The sequence below is a fragment of the Narcine bancroftii genome, chromosome 10 (genome assembly GCF_036971445.1).
Source record: "Narcine bancroftii isolate sNarBan1 chromosome 10, sNarBan1.hap1, whole genome shotgun sequence".
NCBI lineage: Eukaryota > Metazoa > Chordata > Chondrichthyes > Torpediniformes > Narcinidae > Narcine > Narcine bancroftii.
Genome location: NC_091478.1, coordinates 1,738,075 through 1,760,096, shown reverse-complemented (window position 1 = coordinate 1,760,096; position 22,022 = coordinate 1,738,075).

Sequence of the window (22,022 nt, the reverse complement as noted above, 5' to 3'; positions counted from 1 at the left end):
GTTAAGGGGGAAGGATTTAATAGGAACCTGAAGGGTAACTTTTTTTTACACTGTTAGTTGTGAGCGTATGGAACAGCCTGCTGTCGTCATCAAAATAGCCTTACATCTATTTTCATATCAACTTGGAAACATTACATTTTGTTTTCTCCTCTGAATCATGAGTATGAATAATAAACAATTAAGGTGCCAGAATCGATCCCTAGGTATTGCATAACATCACTGATTTACCACAGCTTACAAACAAAGAATACACTCACTCGTTACATTCAGCACACCATGAGGTCGACTTTCTTTTCTATTCACTAAAGATAACATTGCATTCGTCATCTCCCCAAACACCACCCAGCCAAACTCCTCTGACCTTCTCATTGGCTCACTGCCACATGGGTGATCCTGACACTCTCACTCTCCTCTTGCATCTGAGATTCATCACCCATACGCTGACACTTAACACACCTGCTATTACCCCCGCACTTATATCATCAGGAGTGACCAACACCGCTCCTGACGAAAGGTAAGCTGGGCACATGCCAAGGAGTACCATGGACAAATGTTTACGCCACATAGATGTAGCACCACCTGCTGTTAAAGTCTTCATTTGTTGATGGAAATGCTTATTGAGGCTGTTAGCCTGTGGATGAAAAGCTGTAGAGTGAAACTGGGAGTGCCTAGAAGATCGGAGAGAGCTTGGAACAATGCTGATTTGAACTGAGACCCTCGATCCTTTGTAATAGTTTCTGGAACACCGAAAGATGGAATCCAATGATCCACGAAAACCCTAGTGACCATATCCACAGAGATGTCAATTATAGGAATGGCCTCCTGCCACCTGGAGTCCTGTCTTCACATGTGAGCAGATAAGCATATCCCCGAAATGGCAGAAGTGGGCCCATTAAGTCTTTGTGCATATGATGGAAATGGGAATCCAGAACAACAAAACCCCCATCTGAAGACTTTAGAACATTGACACTGAAAGCAGGTCCTTGCCCATAACCCAACATCCCATTTAACATGAAGCCAGGTAAAATGTTCCATAACTAGTTGGATTGATGCTCTTCTCCCAGGATGTGACAGATTGTGAAGAGACTCAAAATTCCCCTGCCTCATAGCTGCCAGCACAAAAGGCCTAGACCTTTCTGTGGAATAATTGCAGACTAATTTTACACCTGATTCATCCAGTGTCACATCTTGAAGATGGAGACCAGAGTTGATGCGGTGATACTGGATGAGATTGGGATTGGTGTGCTCTGCACGAGCCATGGTGGTGAAATAGATGGCAGTAGTTGTATGTAAGCCAACATTGTGGTGCCTGGACAGGGCTTTCGTTTTTCCTCAGATGTGCTGCATGTTCAATGAAAATTGTAGGATGAAGTCAAAGTGCCAGTCTCTGGGTGAGTAGAGATGCGTGCTTGTACTCGCAGTATGCGTAAGAGGCTGGTGGACTGTATAAATAGTGAAAGCACGACCCTCCAATAAAAAATCTAAATGTTTCACTACGAGATAGATGGCCAAGAGTTTTCGACCAAAAGTACTATACTTTGCCTGAGATAAATGCCAGAAGTTCCAATTGCCCATGGACTTATTGTTCTAACATTGCTCCCACAGCACTGACAGGTGTACCTCTGTGGGTAAAAGAGAGCAAGGCATTGGGCTTTTGATGTACAAGCATTGTGACATTTGCAAGCACAGTCTTCACATTGTTTTAAGTACATACAGCATTGTCTCCCAAAGTTGATGATCTTTTGGACACAGACCTATTGGATCCTTTTAGTAGTTCAGTGAGGGGTAATTGAGTTGCTGCAACATTCGGCAGGAGTTGGCAATAAAAATTAATCATGCCTAAAAAATGTCGCAACTGGCCAAACGTAACGGGTATAGGAAATTCTCAAATCTCTCGCACTTTTGATTTATCAGGCAAAATACCATGTTGCGTAACTCTGTGTCCCAAAAATATAGGATCAGCGGCACCAAAATCGCATTTTCTGGGATTGATGACAATGCCAAACTCATCAAGCCTCTGAAACAATAAGATCAGGTGGTACTTGTGCTCCTCTTCATCCACACTCAAGACCAGAATATTGTCGATGTAAACAAACACAATATCGAGGCCGGCAAGTACGTGCTCCATAAACCACTGGAATATCTAAACTGCATTCATAAACCGTAAGGCATTTGAAGAAACAAACAAGCCAAAACGTGGAATTTCTGCCGTCTTTGCGACATCAGAAGGATCAACTGGAATCTAACAGTAAGCACGTACAAGATCTATTTTCACAAATACATGTTTGCCATGGAGGTTTGCTGAAAAGTCTTGTAAATTGGGAATGTTGTATCGGTCAGGCACGGTAAAATTGTTCAGGGCATGATAATCACCATAAGGTCGCCAATACCCAGAAGGGTTTTTTGGAACAACATGCAACGGTGAAGCCCAGCAGTTGCAGGCCATTGGAACTTAGCAATTTGACCACTTTAAAACCGATGAGTTTCCCTAATACTTTATCCCTTATGTTTGGGATTGTTACAGATTCCTGCCTATTACCTAAAATTATCCCATCTTCTGCATGGTGAAAATGGATGCAAATTTTGATTTAACAGATGTCCAATCACTTTGTTTCCTGTAATTAAATCATCATCTCTACCTGAGCTGTCTACATCCTATTTAAACATGTATTGTTTTTGAAAATCACTCTTCTCCCTTTTATGAGCTTTTTGGTCTTGCTGCTTCTGGTAAACCACTGCATATATGTTTGGATATGTTAGGACATGCCCCTTGCTGACTGTGTCTGAGGCTCCTCCCACTGACCCCTGTGCCACAGCCCCCTCTTCAGTCCAGGACAGTCGACCAGCATGCACACTTCTCCAGTCTGTGGCCAATAAAAGTCGATCGGTTTCTCTGCATTTCTAGTCTTTGAAGTTATTGATGGTCCATCAATTTTATTCATAACAGCTTTTTTTATAATGGAGCACTTCCTGAAGCCAGAAAAGTTGGAACTTGACCTACAATTGACTGATGCACCCAACAGCTTTGAATTCTGGTTGCATTGCTTCAAAGATTTTCTGCAGGCTTTTCTGCAGATTTTATTGGGCTTGAATAAAAAGGGGACAGTTGCCTGTGTGACAGAGTATATAGATGTGTTTTTGGGAGATAAATTGGGAAAGGTTTGTTAGAGTCGGTCACATACAAACACTTTAAAAGAGATCTTATTTGAAATACTGGAGCTCTGCCCAATGCTAGACATATAGGGGCCGCACAGCTTTTGCAAGAGCTGTGAACAGTACTCAAGAGACTTCACTAATGGATTGTTATTTACAAAAGGCAACAGATGAAAGAGCATGTCAGCTGCTGCTGTCTGGAAGAGGGTCATGTGGTTTTGCAAGCAGGGAGAGTCAAACAGGCTTTCTCTCAGAGAGAGAGACACAGAGATCACTTGTACAGTGTTATATCCAGCAAACAGCATCTGGGACTGGAAATGGACAAGCTCGCAAGCTTGTAGAATGCCCCATTTTGGAAGACAATCTGGTTAAAGCCCTTGTGGTTCATGCAAGAGGAGAGAATAAGAGAAATAAAAAGGAACTGTGTTGTAACCTGAAAGAAAGAGATTATCATCTGGAGAACCCTGAAGGTGCAAGTTTTGTCAGCAAGACACTGAAGTGGCTGATGGAAGTACATCAGTTATGGATGTCCTGGAACAACACATTTCTCTCTGAAAACGAACAAGAACTTTTCTGAGCAGTAACCATTTACCTTTCAAGCACCAAAGCCTGATGAACTTTATAAATTCTGTGCACAGTATAAGAATTGCCTGCAACCATTGAACTTAGAGGAATGAGAGGTGAGATTGGATTGTGAACCAAAGAACTTTTCTGAACTTACGTGCACATTACATACACGTGCACTTAGAATTAGAAGGGGTTTAAGTTAGGTTAAGTAAGTTAATAGTGATAAGTTAATGTTTGATTCTATTTTCATGTTTAAAGATAATTAAAAGCAACTTTTGTTTAAGTAACCATTTGTCTTGGTGAATATCTATTGCTGCTGGGTTTTTGGGTCCTCTGGGCTCGTAACACCTGAAAGTCAGCATTTACTTGGAGCATTGCATCAAGAACCCCCAAGGACAGCATTGATGTGGATTCCCCCGGTAAGTGAATCTAATGGCTATGGTGTTGCATCAACAGCATGGAGTAATTTTAGCTTAATGTTTTAGTTCAAAATATCGTGACCTGTTCTTAAAATTATCTGCTGCAATTTTACACATATTAACAAAGAAACCTTTATCAATGGACTTGAATTGCAGACTTTATGCCAATAAAGAGGCAATAATTGGGTAGCCCTGATTCAGATCTGTCTTGTCAATTGGTTTGGACGTGAAGAAATGGAAGTGTAATTGATCAGGGATCCATCAGGGAAATGGACAGAGGCAGGATTGCATGCTTCCTATCAGCATTACTGTGATGTGCTGTGGTGCAGCAAGCAAACACCAAACACGAGAAGACTGTACTACAGACTTTAATCTGCTCAAACTGTACACACCAGTCTTAATATCTTTGCTGGCTCCATGTGTTCCAGACTCCTCTGCTGGCTCCACATGTCCAACTGACCAGGAGGGGCCAGCTCAAGTTAATATATAGGCCGGTGATTGACAGCCATCCAAGTGGGGCCAGCCTCCCAGGTTGCCTACCTGCAGGTACAGTGATTGCCTCCTGCAGTAGGCTGGTAGGAATACGGCCAGTGTTGTGGTTGTATCACCACATTCACCTCCTTCTTTAAAATGAGTCCTCATTGGGGTGGAGGGGGGGTGGTATTTACAAATTCAGGCAGTCTGTAGCAGGGCTGGCTCCTGGTCAATGGCCGGCAGGGATGGGGCTGCCTGAGGGTTGGCTGAGTCCAGGGTGTCTGGATGGTGCCTGGCCGTGGGAGTGTATAGGTGTAGAGTGGGTCCACGAGGAGTGGGGCCCTCTGGAGAGGCAGGGGATGGGGTTGGCTCCCGGGGAATCCTGGGTATGCCCAGGGTGGGAAGGTTGGGCCCCTGCTGGTGCCAGATCCCTGGTTGAGACTATGACCTCCCATCCATTGGGGTACCTAATGTAGGCATAGTTCAGGTTTGAATGGAGAAGGTGCTCCTGCTCGACCATGGGGTGGACTTGTGGGTCTGCAAGTGTATGTGGATGAGTACCGGTCCCAGACACATCAGCCATGCTGGCAGGGAGATGTCAGTCGCTGATTTCCTCGGAAAGGAGAAAAGGCATTCGTGAGGGGTCTGATTGGAAGCCATGCACAAGAATGACCATAATGCATGGAGTGCCTTGGGGAAGGCCTCTAGCCTGTAGTCAACAGACAAGCCTTTCAATTTCAGGGCCAGGAGGACTGTTTTCATGCTCCATCTGCCCGTTGCCCTAGGGGTTGTAGCTAGTGTTGAGACTAGTCAAGATGCCTCGCACTACCAGGTATTGGTGCAGCCCTTCACTCATGAAGCTGGATCACCGGTCACTGTGGATGAGTCCCAGGTATCCGAACATGGTGAAGATCTGCACCAGTGCCCTAATAACGGTGGCTGTGGAGATGTCAGGGCAAGGGATGGCGAAGGGAAAATGGGTGTATTCGACTATGAGCGAGAGGAAATAGATGTTCTTATTTGTGGAAGACAGTGGTCACTTGAAGTTGATGGTGAGTCGCTTGAAGGACTGAGTGGCTCTGGCTACATGGGCCTATGGAGGATGGAAGGAGCATAGTTTGCACTCTGCACAGACCCTGCACGTCACAGTTGTGGTCTGGACTTCTTGAATGGTGAAGGGGATGTTCTCGGACTTAATGAAATGGCACTGGTGCGTGACGCACGGATGGAAGAGGGTCTTGTGCAGCACCTGTAGTTGTTCAGACTGTACACTGGCACATGTTCGGGACAGGGCACTGGGAGAATCATTGAACCTTCCCTGCCTACACTGGATGACGTAGCTGAAGGTGGCCAGTTTAACTCCAGCAAAAGATCTTGTCATTTTTGATATTGCCTCTGTGGGTAGTGCTGAACCTGAATCCCACTGCGCACTGGTCAATGGGGAGAGTGAACCTTCTGCCTGCCAAGCAGACCATTTCCATGATCGTCTGGGCCTCCTTTTCAATGGCGGAGTGTCCGAACTCTGAACCATGAAGGGTCCTGGAGAAAAAGACCCATGGGTCTGCCCCCTTGATTAAGGGTGGCAGCGAGGGCAACATCAGAGTCATCGCACTCCACTTGGAATGGGATGTCCTCATCCACGGCATGCATCGTGGCATTGGCAATGTCCTGTCTGATGTGAGCAAAGGCCACTTGCACCTTGGGGGAGAGGGAAAAGATGGTGGCTTGGGAGAGTGGGTGGACCTTTCCTGACCCCGCCCCCCCCCCCCAACTATCAAGTCCACTAAGCAGCACCCGAGTGCCATGATGTAGTGGTCCTGGGCCGTGAAGGTAATAGAAAAGGTCGCTCTTGGATTGTGCTGATCTAACGTGTGGTTCATATCCCGCTGGAAGACAGAGACCCCATTTGTAACCCAAAAGGAACTCAGTGGAACTGGTAGAGCTGCTAATCTGCCTCAAAGGCGGTATTGTAGCTAACTGCGACAAGCTATGGCTCTGCAGAGCCTATAGCATAGAAGTTATAGCTGCATGCAGGTTAGCTCAGAAAGAACACTGTTCCCAGAAAGAATAACACAAACCCAGTTTAATGTAGTTAACACGAAGCTTTATTGGGCTCACAGCCCTGCTTTTATTCTCAAGCTGAGAGGCATGGTCAAAACTCTCTCAGCGTGTTTGTGATCTGCTTTCCCTGATAGGCCAGTTAAGCTCTTTTGGTTTTGGCCAATTGGAGGGCAGTGCTGCGGGCCTCGTGCAGCCTGCTGGATTGTTGCGTTCATCCTTCATTTTGTGAGGCCCTGTGAGCGAGCTACGAAGGGCCGCCACATGACCAGGCCCACCCCCCCCCCACCCCCCCAGAACTGGCGATTGGAATGTTGTTATTCTTGGAAGGCCAGCCTCTTGCTAGGGGGAGGGTGGTCGATCAGCTGGTTTCAACCTGTCAATGGTAAAGGTCTCCTCTCGGCCTCCGATGTCAATTACATAGGTTGAACAATTGTGCCGGACGACACGGTATGGCCCCTCATAGGGTCTCTGCAACAGGGGTCTGTGCGCTCCATGTTTTACGAAAACATGTGAGGTTCTGAAAATCTCTGGGGACAAACATTTGTGGTTGGCCATGGGCTTTGAGTGGTAAAGGGGCCAGGGTTCCCAACTGCTCATGAAGGTGCGCTAGTGCTTCCCTGGAGGAGTTCTTCAGTACCCCTGTTCATGGCCAGGAATTCACCCAGCACCCTGTATACAATTTCAGTGAATGAGACTTCCAAATCCTCTTTCAACGAGGTTTGGATACTGAAGAGGACCCAGGGTAATTCATCAGCCCAGTTGGGCCCAGTGAGTTGGGCCATCAGGGCTGTTTTTAGGTGCCTATGGAATCTCTCCATGAGGCCATTTGCCTGGGAATGGTAGGTTGTAGTGTGGTGCAGCTGTGTCCCAAGTGCAGTTGCTAAGGCCTTAGAAAGACTGAAGGTGAACTGGGCTTCCTGGTCTGAGGTAAGGTGCTCAAGGACCCTGAAACATGCCACCAAAGTGTTGAGGAGTGCCCTGGCTAATGCTTCAGTAGATATTTTGGGTAGGGGAATGGCTTCCAGCCATCTGGTAGACCTGTCTACCATAGTGAGTAGGTAATGAGCACCTCGGGAGACTGATAAGGGGCCCACTATATCAATGTGAACATGGCTAAACCTGCGTCATGGAGGTTCAAAGGTTTGGAGTAGGGCTTTAATGTGTGCTTGGACTTTTGAAGTTTAGCACTGTGTGCACATTCTGGCCCAATTGGTGACCGGTTTACGAAGGCCGTGCCAGACGTAACGGTTGGCCACCATCTTGTCCATGGTCTTGATGGCAGGATGGGCTAAATTGTGTACAGATTTGAATATCTGCCTCCTCCATGTGGTGGGGATAATGGGATGGTGTTTATCGGTCAAGGTGTCGCAGAGTAAAGTTGTGTTTTCTGTACCAAAGGGAATGTCCTCAATGTGGAGGCCAGTTATAGCCATTTTGTAGGCTGCAATGCCAGGATTGGAGTACTGTGCCTCAGCCAGGGCCTTGTAATCGATTCCTGGAGGGGTATGGACAGCCAACACGTTTGGGCGTGACAGCGCATCTGCCACAACATTCACCTTGCCAGTAATATGTTCAATGTCTGTGGTAACTTCTGATGCATAAGACGACACAGTTGTCTGGCCGACCAAGGGTCTGAGACCTTTTTGAAAACATGTGAGTAGCTTGTAGTCAGTAAACACTTTGAATCTCCTTCCTTCTAGGAAGTAACGAAAATGTCTTGTGTCCAGATACAGTGCCAGCAGTTCCCCTGTCGAATGCACTGTTTTGTTTCTCGGGTGGCCACAGGTGTTTACTGAAGAAAGCTAGAGGTCTCCAGTGTCCATCAACATTAATTGTTGTAATACTCCTCCAACTGTCGCATTGGAGGTATCAATCATGAGGGCTGTGGGTGCCTCTAATTGTGGATGTGCCAGGAGAATGGCATTTGCTAAAGCATCCTTAGCCTTTTGGAAGGCCTCTGAGGCTTCTGCATTCCATTTGAGATCTTTTTGGGTGCCTGACATTAGAGAGAAAAGGGGTCGCATGATGTGGGCTGCTGCCGGTATGAATCTATGATCAAAAATTAATCATCTCTGTGAATTTCTGAAGACCTTTAACTTTCATAGGCTGTGGGAAGGATTTAATGGCCTCTACCTTTTCAGGTAATGGCCTCGCACCGTGTATGTCAATGCAGTGGCCCAGAAAGTTGATTACCTCTTTTCCAAACTTGCATTTAGCTGGATTGATAGTCAGTCCATATTCACTCAGTCTATTGCACAGTAGTATTAAATGAGTGGCATGCTCTGCCCGGTCGTGGTTGGCATTTAGGATATCATCTAAGTAGACAAAAATAAAGTCGAGGTCCCTGCCCACAGCATCCATTACTCGTTAGAATGATTTGGCTGCATTTTTCAATCCAAAAGGCACCCTTAAAAACTCAAATAAGCTCAAATAAGCTAAATGGGGTGATAATGGCTCTTTTTGCGATCTCCTCTGGGTGGACCGGGATTTGGTGGTGGCCTTAGATTAAATAAATCTTGGAAAAGATGTGCAGTGAATTCCTGAATGAGGGGTATCAGGTAGCGGTCAGGCATTGTGGTCTCATTGAGGTGTCTGTAGTCCCTGCATGGCCTCCACCTTCCTGTGGTTTTAGGGACAATGTGGAGTGGTCCAGGGGCTGTCAGAGTGGGTATAATGCCCAGCACCTCCATTTTATGGAATTCCTTCTTTGCGAGGCTGAGCTTTTCTGGTGGGAGGTGGTGCACTGAATGAAGGGGCAGACCTGTAGTAAGAATATGTTGTCTTATCCCATGCTTGGCATTGGATGATGTAAATAATGGTATCGTAATGGGGGAAACTTTGGATAAGATTTGAACAAACTCATTGTCAGCCGGTGTCACCAAATGCAGGTGGTAACAGGATGCAGGAGATGAACCTTGCAGGCATGCATTAATCTGCGGCCTTTAATGACCACAAGCAGCGAGTTGGCTCATAGGAAATCTGCGCCCAGGTGTGGCTGTCGAACTGCTGCTATGGTGAAGGTCCACCTAAAATGGCTGCTCCCAATGCAGAGGGAGATGTTGTGAGTGCCATAAGTTTGTATGTCTGAATTGTTGATGTCCTTTAGTTGCTGGGCTGTTTTGCTGTTGTAGACATCAGTTTTGGTTGGGGGGAGCATACTTATCTCTGCCCTTGCGTCCACTAAAAAATGGCAGCCAGATAGGGAGTCTTGGACATGGAGGCTGTTAGGTGGCCAGCCATCGCAGCCATTAACAACAGCTGGCTTTGGCATTTCCCGGGAATGTGTAAAGGGAGAAACATCGACGGGCCTCTGCCTCCCACTGCAGATGGTAATGACACTATCACTCATCAGGGGTATCTGTTGCCCTCGTGGCTGGTCAGTCGGCTGGTTGGCAGTTGGGTCGTTGCTGCCGTAGCCTGCCCACGTGCTCCAGTGCTGGGGCGACGTTGTGTTTGATGGGCGTGGACATCTCGTGGAGAGCAAAAGCAGTTTCCCTCTTGGTCATCAGGGAGTCTGCCTTCTCTGCTACCTTTCATGGATCACTGAAGTAGTCTTCCTGGACCATCATCCGGACATTTTGTGGCAGCCTTTCCAAGAACAGTTCCTTTAAGAGCAAGCAGGGGGTGTGGCCATTATGTAGGGCAAGCATGTAGCCCATTAGGTCAGATTGGGCCCTGTCCCCCAACCCGTCCATAAGCAGCAGACGGGCTGTGCACTCAGGCAGTCTGAAAGTATGGGTCAATAGCTCTAAGATGGTTTTGTTCTTGCCCTCATTTTCAATAAATCTGTGATCTTGACAGCTGTGACTTGTTCGAGGGCGCCCACTGTCGGAGGTGATTTTCCTGAGGGTGAACTGTGCCTCAATTTGTTGGAACCATACTTCAGGCTGCGCTGCCCAGAAGCTCAGCATCTTCAATGACACAAAGTTGATTGCAGGGTCCCTCTGGGTCCAGAATGCCATCTGGACTGTTGGGGCCACCACTGTAACTAACTGCTACAAGCTATGGTTCTGTGGAGCCTACAGCACAGGAGAAGTTATAGCTGCATTGCAGGTTAGCTCAGAAAGAACACGCTGTTCCCAGAAAGAATGACACGAACCCAGTTGAGTGTAATTAACACTGAGCTTTATTGGGCTCACATCCCTGCTTTTATTCTCAAACTGAGAGGCATGGTCAAAACCCTCTCAGCCCTGATTGGTGTGTTTGTGATCCGCTTTCCCTGCTAGGCCAGTTAAGCTCTTTTGGTTGTGGCCAATTAGAGGGCAGCACTGCGGGCCTTGTGCAGCCTGCTGGATCATCCTTCATTTTGTGAGGTCCCGTGGGGGAGCTGCGAAAGGCCACCACTATACTGTAATTATCCCAGGTGTGGATGGGGAGCAGGTGGTCAATCAGGTCAATTGGCGATGTGGAGCAGAGGGTAGGTGTCCAACTGGGTGTACCGGATGATGGTCTGGCTATAGTAGATGACCATCCTCAGTTTGATGCCCCCTTTTATGACCAGGACCTGGGCTCTCCAGGGGCTGGTGCTGGGCTCTATGATTCCTTCTGCCAGAAGCTATTTCACCTCTGCCTTGATAAAGGTCCTGTTGGCTTCACAGTAGCACCTGCTCTTGGCAACTATGGGTTTACAGTATGGTATCAAGTAGCTGAAGAGGGATGGAGGGGGCACCCATAGAATGGAAAGCCCACAGATGGACTGGGGGTGGTCGTTCAGCTTCATGCTGTGGATGGTGAGTGAGGGGGAGTGGGCCACCGAAGGCAAGGATGAGACTGTGGAGGGGGCACTGGAAGTCTAGCCCCAGGATGACAGGGGCATGGAGCTTGGGCATGACCAGGGGCCTGAACCCTTGATATGTTCCCCCCTCCCCCCCCAACTGTCAGGTCCACTAAGCAGCACCCGAGTCCTGTGATGTAGTGGTCCTGGGCCACGAAGGCAATAGAGAGTTCGCTGGGTGTACCTTTCATTTCAGCATACAGACCACATTCAAGTGTACAAAATTCTCAGTATTACCACTTTCAAATAGGCATTTTGTTACCTTCCTGTTGAAAGTGATGCCTATCATCGTGTACCCAAGTCGATGGGGAATATCCTTCATTAGCATGGTGGACACTAGAAGCACCTCGGGGTCTGAGCCACTGCTCCCTGATGATTATGTTGAGTAGTGTTGGGTGCAGCAGGTGCATAGTTCTGCTTACACACACGTTGACCACATCGTCCAGTCAAGCAAGTTGGGGCGGTCGGGGGCTGGCTCATGATGGTAGTGCCCGGGGACACACATGGCGTCGGGCAACCTGACCAGAAGTGATACCGAAGGTAACGTTTTCAGTGTGGGTGGATGTAATGTCTTTGGTGCAGACGGAAATCGGACGATGAAAGATGGTGGTGCCCATGGTGAGCAGGCTGCGGCAATCTGGGCAGAACGCCAGGCCAGACATGACATTGACAGTGCGGGCAGAAGTGATGGGAAGAGTAATGGGGCTGTCCAGCATTCGCATGTGGCGGTGTCTAGGAGAGCTCACGGTTGGTCATGGAGGGCCACAGCACTCCCGGTAGATCTGGGGAAGCACACCTTAGTGAAGTGGCCTTTCTTGCTGCATCGGGAGCAATGTGAGTTCCTCATTGGGCAGCTCTTTCGGGCGTGTCTGACCCATACCAGGACCCACAGCACTTACAGCAGCGGGTTGCATCGGTGGCAGTGATCGTCTTTTTCACATGCTTTTGTTGGCATCGACCAGGCCAGAGGATGGGGGAGACAAGCATCGAAGGTCTCAACGTGGTGAGCTTCAGCTTCTTGGGAGTGGACCATCTCTGTGATTATGTTAAGGGAAGCATTATTCTCCTCCAACAGTCTCTGTCAAGTTGCCCTTGACTGGAACCCTTGCATACAGGCATCTTGGATGAGTCGCTCAATCTCCCTTTCAGTCACCCCAGCTTTGATTGTGCATGGGCATGCTAGCTCCCACAGTGCCCCCAGGTAAGCATCTGCCATCTCACCTGGCTGCTGAATCCTGATGCTGAGCAGGTACCGGGCATAGAGCATGTTCGTTGGGAGCCGGTACTTGACCACCAGGATGGCCATTGTTGTCTCGAAATCCATGCAGTCTTGGATAACCTAGAAAATACAGGGGCCAGGTTTGGTGCAAAATAACAAGTCTCTTCTGGTTCATATTGATGACCTCAGCCTGTGTCTGAATGATTGCCTCAATTGCACGCTTCCAGATTTCAAAGTACGCTGGATGTCTGGGTGTTGAGGGTCAATATCAAACTCTCGACGGTGAGGAACTTCTCCATGGTCCTTTAAAATTTTAAGCTGATTAAATTGTGATGCGCTGTGGTGCAGCAAGCAAACACAAAACATGAGAAGACTATACTACAGGCTTTAATCACCTCAAACTGTACACACCAGTCTTAATATCTTTGCTGGCTCCATGTGTGCCTGGCTGTCCTTTGCTGGCTCCACGTGTCCGACTGACCCTGGGAGGGCCCAGTTCAAGTCTATTTACAGCTGGTGATTGACAGCCAGCCAGGTGGGGCCAGCCTCCCAGGTTGTCTACCTGTAGCTACAGTGGTTTTCCCCCTGCAGTAGGCTGGTAGGAATGTGGCCAGTGTTGTGGTTGGATCACCTCATTTGCCACTGGATTTCTTGCTGATTTATGATTCAGTGTGCAAAATTAAAAACCAAAATAATGTGCTTGTGAACAATTGAACTAAATCATTTGATTATAATCCGAGTGAAGATTTCACTCATTGCGTTTTTTTTTATAATGTTACGGAGTGACACAATGACTTGGACGGTGAATTGTTAATAAAATCTTATTACGAGGATAAAGGTAGTGAAGAACAATATATATCCGAGGTGTTGACTGTTGACAGAGTGGAGGAAGTGATGGATCATAAGATTATAGAAACAGAATCTAGTGAGGGTAACCTCAAAGAAACCATGGTTCCTGTGCGCCTGTCTAATTCAACAATTTTGGAGAATTTGGAAGAAAAGTTAGGCCATCTTAAGTTACAGGAGCAGATGCAGTTGAAAGAATTACTTTTGAAATACACAAATTTGTTCCCTGATGTTCCAAAAAAGACATCAGTGATTTACCATGATGTAGATGTAGGAGAAGCAAATCCCATCAAACTGCATCCATGTAGAATAAACCTTCAGAGGAGTAAAATCCTGGATCAGGAGGTGGAAAATATATGTTGAGGAATGACATTATTCGACCTTCAAACTCAGATTGAAGTTCTCCTTGTATTCTGGTACCAAAACCAGATGGAACTGAGACAATTTGTAATTCCTGTACAAATTATAGGAAGGTTAATTCAGTAACTAAACCAGATGCTTATCCTATTCTGAGAATAGTTGACTTAATTGATAAAATTGGCAAAGCTAAATTTCTTACTAAGTTGGATTTGTTGAAGGGTTACTGGTGCGTGCCTTTAAGAATATTTCAGCCTTTGTCACTCCATCCGGTTTATACGAATATAATGTATTACCTTTTGGCATGAAAAATGCCCCTGCAACATTTCAGAGGATGATTAATTCTGTAATTTCAGGGTTAACACATACAGATGCTTATATTGATGACTTGGTCACAAAAAGTGACACATGGGAAGGACATCTAAGGCAATTGGACAAATTGTTTACAAAATTATCCAAAGCAAACTTAACTATTAATTCAGCAAAGAGTCAATTTGCAAATGCCACCGTAACATACTTGGGTTATGTAGTTGGCCATGGCAAAGTTGCACCTATTCAAGCTAAAGTGAATGCAATTACTGAGTTTCCTACTCCCAATGGCAAGAAAGCAGTGAGAAGGTTTTTAGGAATGGCAGAATATTACAGGAAATTTTGCTGAGGTTGCTCTTCTTTTAACCAATCTTCTGAAGAAAGGGAAAAAATTTGTGTGGACTAAAGATTGTCAGGCAGCTTTAGAAAATTTAAAGGAGATGCTATGCCACTGCCCTGTGTTAAAATCTCCTGATTTTGACAGACCATTTTCTGTTGCAGTGGAGGTCAGTGAGGGAGCAGCAGGTGCAGCTTTATTGCAAAAACATAATGAAATTGACCATCCAGTTGCCTACTTTTCAAAAAAATTCAATGTTCATCAAATGAACTATTCCACTATTGCAGGGGTCTCAAACTCAATTTACCCGGGGGCCGCTGGAGGTAGAGTCTGGGTGAGGCTGGGCCGCATCAGGTTTTCCACAAGAAAAGCTCTTACAAAAACATTCCAATGTTATCAAATGTCTTTATTTTTTATTTTTTAAATACAAAATAAGATGAAAAAATAAATAAATTAACAATTCATAAGAAAAAAAAATAAAATCAATCAGTAATAAATAAATAAAATGAAAATAATAATAATAAAAATAATAATAATACAGCAGATAAAGAAGACTGAAGAAACCACATATAGTTGCTGACTGGAGAAATGTAATTGTTATTATTCAGATTCAAATGTCTGTATTAACAGTTCTTTAACCTTTAACTTTCTGAACATGAATGGAACATTGAACATAAACTGTTATGAACATGTCTTCTTCTGCCTACTTCTTACTGCTAGAGATCTGGCAGCGCTTCCTCTCGCATAGCCGAGCCACATTTGGCTTAAGGGAGGAGGCAGTTGAGACCCTTAGTAGGGCTTGAAGATGCTCATCAGTAAGTCTGGACCTGTACTTGGACTTAATGAAGTTCAAGGTAGAGAAGAGCTTTTCGCACAAGTATGTGCTCCCAAAAAGACACATGGTCCGCTTGAACATTCGGGAAAGCTCAGGGAAGCTGGGGGGCAATTCTCTCAAAAATTGCCCAAGCTTGTCTGCTTTTCCACTCACCTCCCTGAACTTGGTTTTGAGTTCAGAGTTGCACTGCAGGTCAATGAGCTCCTTTTGAAGCACAGGAGGGGCATCTTGCACATCAAAGGAGAAGGGGTCCGCAAAAATTTGAAATGGGGCTCTGTGCATCTTGAAGTCTGCAAATCTGTGATCAAATTCCTCCTGGAGCTTCAAAATGACATCCACATACTTCTCACCACTGAATGGTGTGCCTGAATCCATGAGTGCCTTGCATGCTGGGAAATGGCAAAGGTTTGTCTGAGAAAGCTGGGCTTTCCATAACATAAGTTTCGCAGAGAATGCTCTCACCTTGTCATAGGCAGCACTGACAAGTTGCCCCTGGCCTTGTAACTTCTTGTTCAGTACATTAGCACATGTGTAATATCAACAAGAAAAGCTAAGTCCATGAGCCATTTGGGATCACTTAGCACGGGAACAGCAACCCCATCTTTCTCCATTAAGGCTTTCACTTCCGCTCTCAACTCAAAAAACCTCTTCAATATGTTTCCCCTGCTGAGCCAATGAACCTCGGTGAAGTAGAGCACATCCCCATAATCAGCTCCTGGATCTGATTTGGTTGATGCATTTCACAATGACAGACATCTCATTGTCAAACTTCAGACATTTGCTGCAAAGAGCCTGCTGATGGATAATGCAGTGCAGAGCAATGACCTCCTCCACACTCTCCTCTTCCAGTTTTTTTTTAACAAGTGCCACCAGTCCATTTTTCCTCCCTGTCATTGATGGCGCTCCATCGGTTGTTATTCCAACAAACCTCTTCCATGGCAAACCGCCATTCTCAATGGCATCACACAGCTGGTCAAATATCTCCTGAGCGGTGGTCTGGCCATGCATTGGAATTACTGTGAGCAACTTCTCTGTGACTTCAAGATTGTCATCAACACCACGAACATAGATTGTGAGCTGGGCAATGTTGATGATGTCTGTGGTCTCATCAAGAGTGACTGAGTATACACTGAAACATTTTGCTTTCTCACACAGTTGATCATAAACATCACTTGACAGGTCAGAAATGTGCTCTGCCACGGTGTTGGCAGAAAGGCTGATGTTGCTAAACTGACCTTTCTTTTCTGGACAGACAATACTTGCAGCCTGTAATATGCACTTTTTGACAAATTCACCTTCTGTGAATGGCTTTCTTGCTTTAACAATCATCTCACTAACCACGTAGCTAGCTTCGACTGCTGGATCATTCTCTTTGGTTGCTTTCTTAAAGAAATCTTGTTGCCTCACTAGACATGTTTCAAGATTAGCAACCCGGTTGGCTCTCTCATCTCCTTGGTATTTTGCATACTCCTCAGCATGTCTAGCTGTGTAATGACGTTTCAAATTGTATTCTTTGTGCACTGCAACTTTCTCTGTGCAAATAAGACACGTCGGGATACCCCTGTGCTCAACAAAGAAATATTGCACTTCCCACTTTTCCTGAAATTGTCTGTGCTCATCACCAACCTTTCTCTTCACTGCAGGCTTTGAAAAAGACATGTTTGGGGCTGTACAATATATATAATTCCACTTGGTGTCACTGTTGCATTGAAGTTTCAGTGTTTAGCCGATGCGTCTTTTCCGCTTCTTTTTCTGTCCCGCTGAGCAACAACTTCCGGGTTCAGACTGGATGCCGAAGCGCGTGAAGCGGGAGCGGCCGCGGAAATTGCGCATGTGCCGCATGCATATAATGACAAATAGAAAATGCACACAAATATGCTTATATTCGCAATAAGCCCAACCGATGTCCCACCCCTGAGAGCAATATACCCCACCGTGATTGGTAGGTTCGTTCAGCTCCGCACACAACACTGAAAAGTACCAATCATATCAAACTCGCGGGCCGCACTAACATTAAACTTTCATATTAAGGCGGGGCCACAAACTATCATCCCGAGGGCCGCAGTTGGCCCGCGGGCCGCAAGCTTGAGACCCCTGCACTATTGAAAAAGAACTATTGGCGATCATATTTGCTCTGCAGAATTTTGACATATATCTTGGTACCTCTCATGACCTAATTGTTATATTCACTGACCACAATCCTCTGGTGTTTTTGAATAAAATGAAGAATAAAAACAGAAGATTGTTAAACTGGAGTTTGATATTACAAGAATATGATCTGCAAATTAACCATATCTGAGGTGTAAATAATGTGATTGCAGATTGTTTGTCAAGATGTTAAAATTGATCGTGTATAAAAATACTTTCAAAATTGAATTACTGTATTATAACATGTTATATATTGTAATGGATAAATATTTGAGATAATTTGGTAATATTTGGGGGGATTTGGTAAAATCAGAATAGGTCACATACATAAACACATTTTAAAACAGATCTTATTTGAAAGATTGAAGAATTCATATTCAAATAACATTGCAGAAAGAATGGAGAATGTGATGCACATTTCACAATTAGGTGCTAATTGAACTGACGGCATAAACTGAATGGACTGGAGACAGGCTGGCTACGTACCTTTCTGCAAAGTGCTCACAGGAAGGTCAATCTGGGTTTTGTTTATCTAAGACAACAACTTGCACAAGGATAATTCCTGTTGTTTGCTGAAGAAGATGGGGCTTTTGAAAGTGAGAGAGTCACATTGGCTTGCTGGAAGTCTAAGTTGGAGAGAGAGAGAGAGAAAAAAAGTTAACAAGCTCTCTCAGCTAGTGTGTGTGACACTAAAAAGCAGCTGAAGAGTGCAAGCCAGGAAGAGCTGATTAAAACTGATGAAAAGTTCCGAAGCAATGGATGGCTGGAAGTGCTATCTGTCTAATGTTTCTCTTGGAATAAGAGGAACAGAAGGGGTTCTGTCATAACCTGAAAGAAAAATCTGAAAAACCCTGTTGGGACAAGTTTCATCAGTGAGATACTAAAGTGACTAATGGTGGTGCCTCAGTGGTGGAAATCCAGGAACAACAAGTATCTCTCTGCAAACCCCACAAGAACCTTCCTGAGTGGTAAACATTTACCTTTCGAGCATCAAAGCCTGGTGAACTTCATACATGTTAAATTCTGTGCACAGTATAAGAATTGCCTGCATCCAGAGAACTTGGAAGAAGGAGAAGTGAGATTGAACTATGAACCAAAGAACTTTTCTTAAATGTACACACACATTGCATACACGTGCGCTTAGAATTAGAAGGGGGTTAATTTAGGTTAGTTAAGTATAGAGTGAAGTTAGATTCTATTTTGAAGTTAAAGTTTGATTCTATTTTCATGTTTAAAGTTGATTAAAAATAACTTTTGTTTTAAAAACCACTTGTCTTGGTGAACATCTATTGCTGCTGGGTTTTGGGGTCCTTTGGGCTCGTAACAATATTGTTATCTCTTTCGTGATTTTTAAGGCAATTTAATTATAACTGTATTTTAACTCAAGAGTTAAAATTCCCTTTAAAGAGGGAAGGTGTGACAGAGTATTTAGACGTGGCTTGGGAGGAATTACTAGAGCAGCTTGCATGCACACATTTTAAAACACAGAATTTTTGCAGGACTTTTGCAGTGCTTTTTGCAGAAAGCAATGAAGTAGCAACGGCAGCAGCTGGCCTGGGAGAGCATGTGATCTTTGCAGGCAAGGGACAGAACAACTTTGCTCTCACAGAGGGAGGGAGTGAGAGAGAAGGAATCACAGAAATCAATTCCAGAGGGACAAGTTGGCAAACTTTGGAAGGCTGCCTGGTCGAAGGAGAAGACTGGCGGTCTGAAAGGTGACTTGAAAGAAAGAGGATAAACTGGAGAACCCTGAAGGGGGAAAGTTTTGTCAGCAAGATTGATTGAGAAGGAATCAGTTGTGGATGTCCTGGAAAAGGAATCTCTCTGAAAACCAGCAAGAACCGTCCTGAGTGATAACCATTTGTCTGTTAAGTACCAAAGACTGGTGAACTTTATTAATGCTAACTTCTGTGCACAGTCCAAGAATTGCCTGCAATCAGTGAGATTGGACTGTGATCCACAGAACTTTCCAAATATCAAATATACATTACACACACCTGCACTTAGTATTAGAGGGGGGATTAACTGGGTTAGCTAGGTTAAGTAAGTAGGTTAAGTAAGAAGTTAAAGTTTAATTCTGTTTTCTTGTTAAAATAGAATTAAAAACTACTTTTGTTTAAATAACCCTGTGTTGTAGTGCATATCTATTGTTGCTTGTTTTTGTAGGCACAAGCAAAGTTAGCTTACAAAAAAAAGCTTGCAAAAATTCTAGACACAATAGCTTGCAAAAAAACCCAATCAACTAATAATTCATAAAACTGCAATGTTCAAATCCCATAAAATGTTACGGAGTCCAGAGGTCCCCAAAAACCAGACATAGACTCACCTTCACAAGATGTTGGGTGAGATGAAAGAAGGAACCGAGTTGCACACAAGGATCCAAATACAGAGCACAATCCAGAACAAGCCTACGATATTTAACCTAAAGGTGAAGCTGTATACTGGATCATAAAGCAACGTCCTTCCACTCAAACTCTACTGCCAGATGTTCCCAGAAAACATATATAAAAGGGTATCCAAAAGATGGTGCTTTAGAAACAGCAAATATCATATTAACAGCCTCTGGATGGACCCATGATCAAGCAGCCAGGGAGAGGCTAAGATGAATGGCTGCCTTAAGGGAAAGAACATCCTCTGTATGTTCTACATGGTAGATGCAGACAGACCAGCAATTCTAGGTCTGGATAGCTGCTGGGAGTTGCAGTTGATCACTGTCTATTAAGAGATCCAGAGGAAGAAGATATGACAAAAGCATCAACAGATACACACAACAAAAAGAGGAAGTACGTGCCAGGCCATGGCACACAGTGGAGCAGACTTATTCACCAAGAATCAAGAGTGGTATTTAATAGTAGCCTGTTGCTATAAGTTTCCATTCGTCAAAAGGGTGATATAACTGAGAGCCTCATCTATCACCTCAGAAATGAGAGCGTTCCTTGCTGAACAAGGAATACCCGAGCAAGTAATATGTGTGCAATGGAACACAGTTCATGTCATAAAAATTCAGAAAGCTGGCTGCAGAGTATGGGTTTGTTATCACTAAATCATCCCCATACTACCCCAAAGGTCATGAGTTCATTGAAAGACAAGAGAAAACTGAAACACACTCTAGTTAAGTGTCGCAAAACAAAAGAAGACCCAGACCTAGCTCTTCTGTCATTATAAGCAATACCTTTAAAGGCTGACATGAAGTCCCTGGCAAAACTTCTAAATGGCAGGAGATATAAAACAACTCTACCAATGAAAATACATCATCCACAAGACTGGCTTAACACGAAAGAAGAAGGATGCCAGCATTATAACAAACGTGCACAAATGTTGTCAGAACTCTTCAGAGGGCAGCATGTGCATATTCCAGAGCCAATGTGGAAAACATGGACCCCAGCAAAGATAATCAGAGAAGCTGAGACATCAAGATCATACATTGTCAAGACAGACTCTGCAATCAGTTGAGGAGGAATAGAATTCGCATCTGGCCAACACAAAATGTGATGAAACAGAAAGCTTTAATATCAGCAAAGCCTGCAACACCAATATCAAGTGAATAGACCACAACCACTAATGCCAAAACATCAACTCAGCAGTTGTCAGATGAAGGTCAATGAGCTACATCACCTACCAGCAACACAGAGCACAACAGTCATAGCCAAATCTACAAGATGGCGAAGCAACATACTGCCACCAGTGTGATGTTGGTAGTTGTGCAAATAAAGTTCAGTTCCTTAAGTTTCACTGGAAAGAAAGTGATAAAGAACACTAATTTTTTCTTTATCTTGAGAAGGAGGGATGTTACATAGTCAAGATAATATTTTGTAACCACGTAAGAATATGCCTTTCTCACTGTGGTAACTGTAGTGCCCCACTGTGGGGCTTTTATATATGTGAGTGTGTGAACAGTTTCCTGTGATGGTGGAAGGCATCAGTCTCTTTTGTGATTTGTATCTTGCATCTCTAAATTACTTTAGAACCCTCTCAGCTAACACAGACATATAACACAGTCCTAAAGCAAGCATTTAGCACAGGGGCCTTGAAAATGCAGGGCCCATAGCATAAGCTACTTTTGCTACCAAGTTAATCTGCCACTGCCCATTCCCTGTGAACCAGACAGGTTTAGTTGATTTCTCCCTTACCAACTACATAAAAAACATTAAAAATGGTTTATAATTTCAGTCTGTGTTCCCCCACCCCCGCCACCGAAATGTGCTGTGGCCTGACTTGTGGGATGGGGTGGGAGGCTAAATGTCCCCATTGAGAATAGCAGCTCAAAATTATTAGTATATATGAGAAAAACAATGGGCCTACCACTGATCAATTGAGAAGGAAGGTTGAGTGGGGTTCACAGTTCAGATTTATTGTCAGAGTACATACATGACGTCACATACAAACCTGGGATACTTTTTTTTCCCCTGTTGTTGAGACAGAATTACCACTTACTGTCAATGCAAGAAACTGTAGTTAAGAAGATAAACCAAAAGAAATGTCAGCAAACTGTGCAATAGAGAGAGAAAAGAATCACTGAAGTG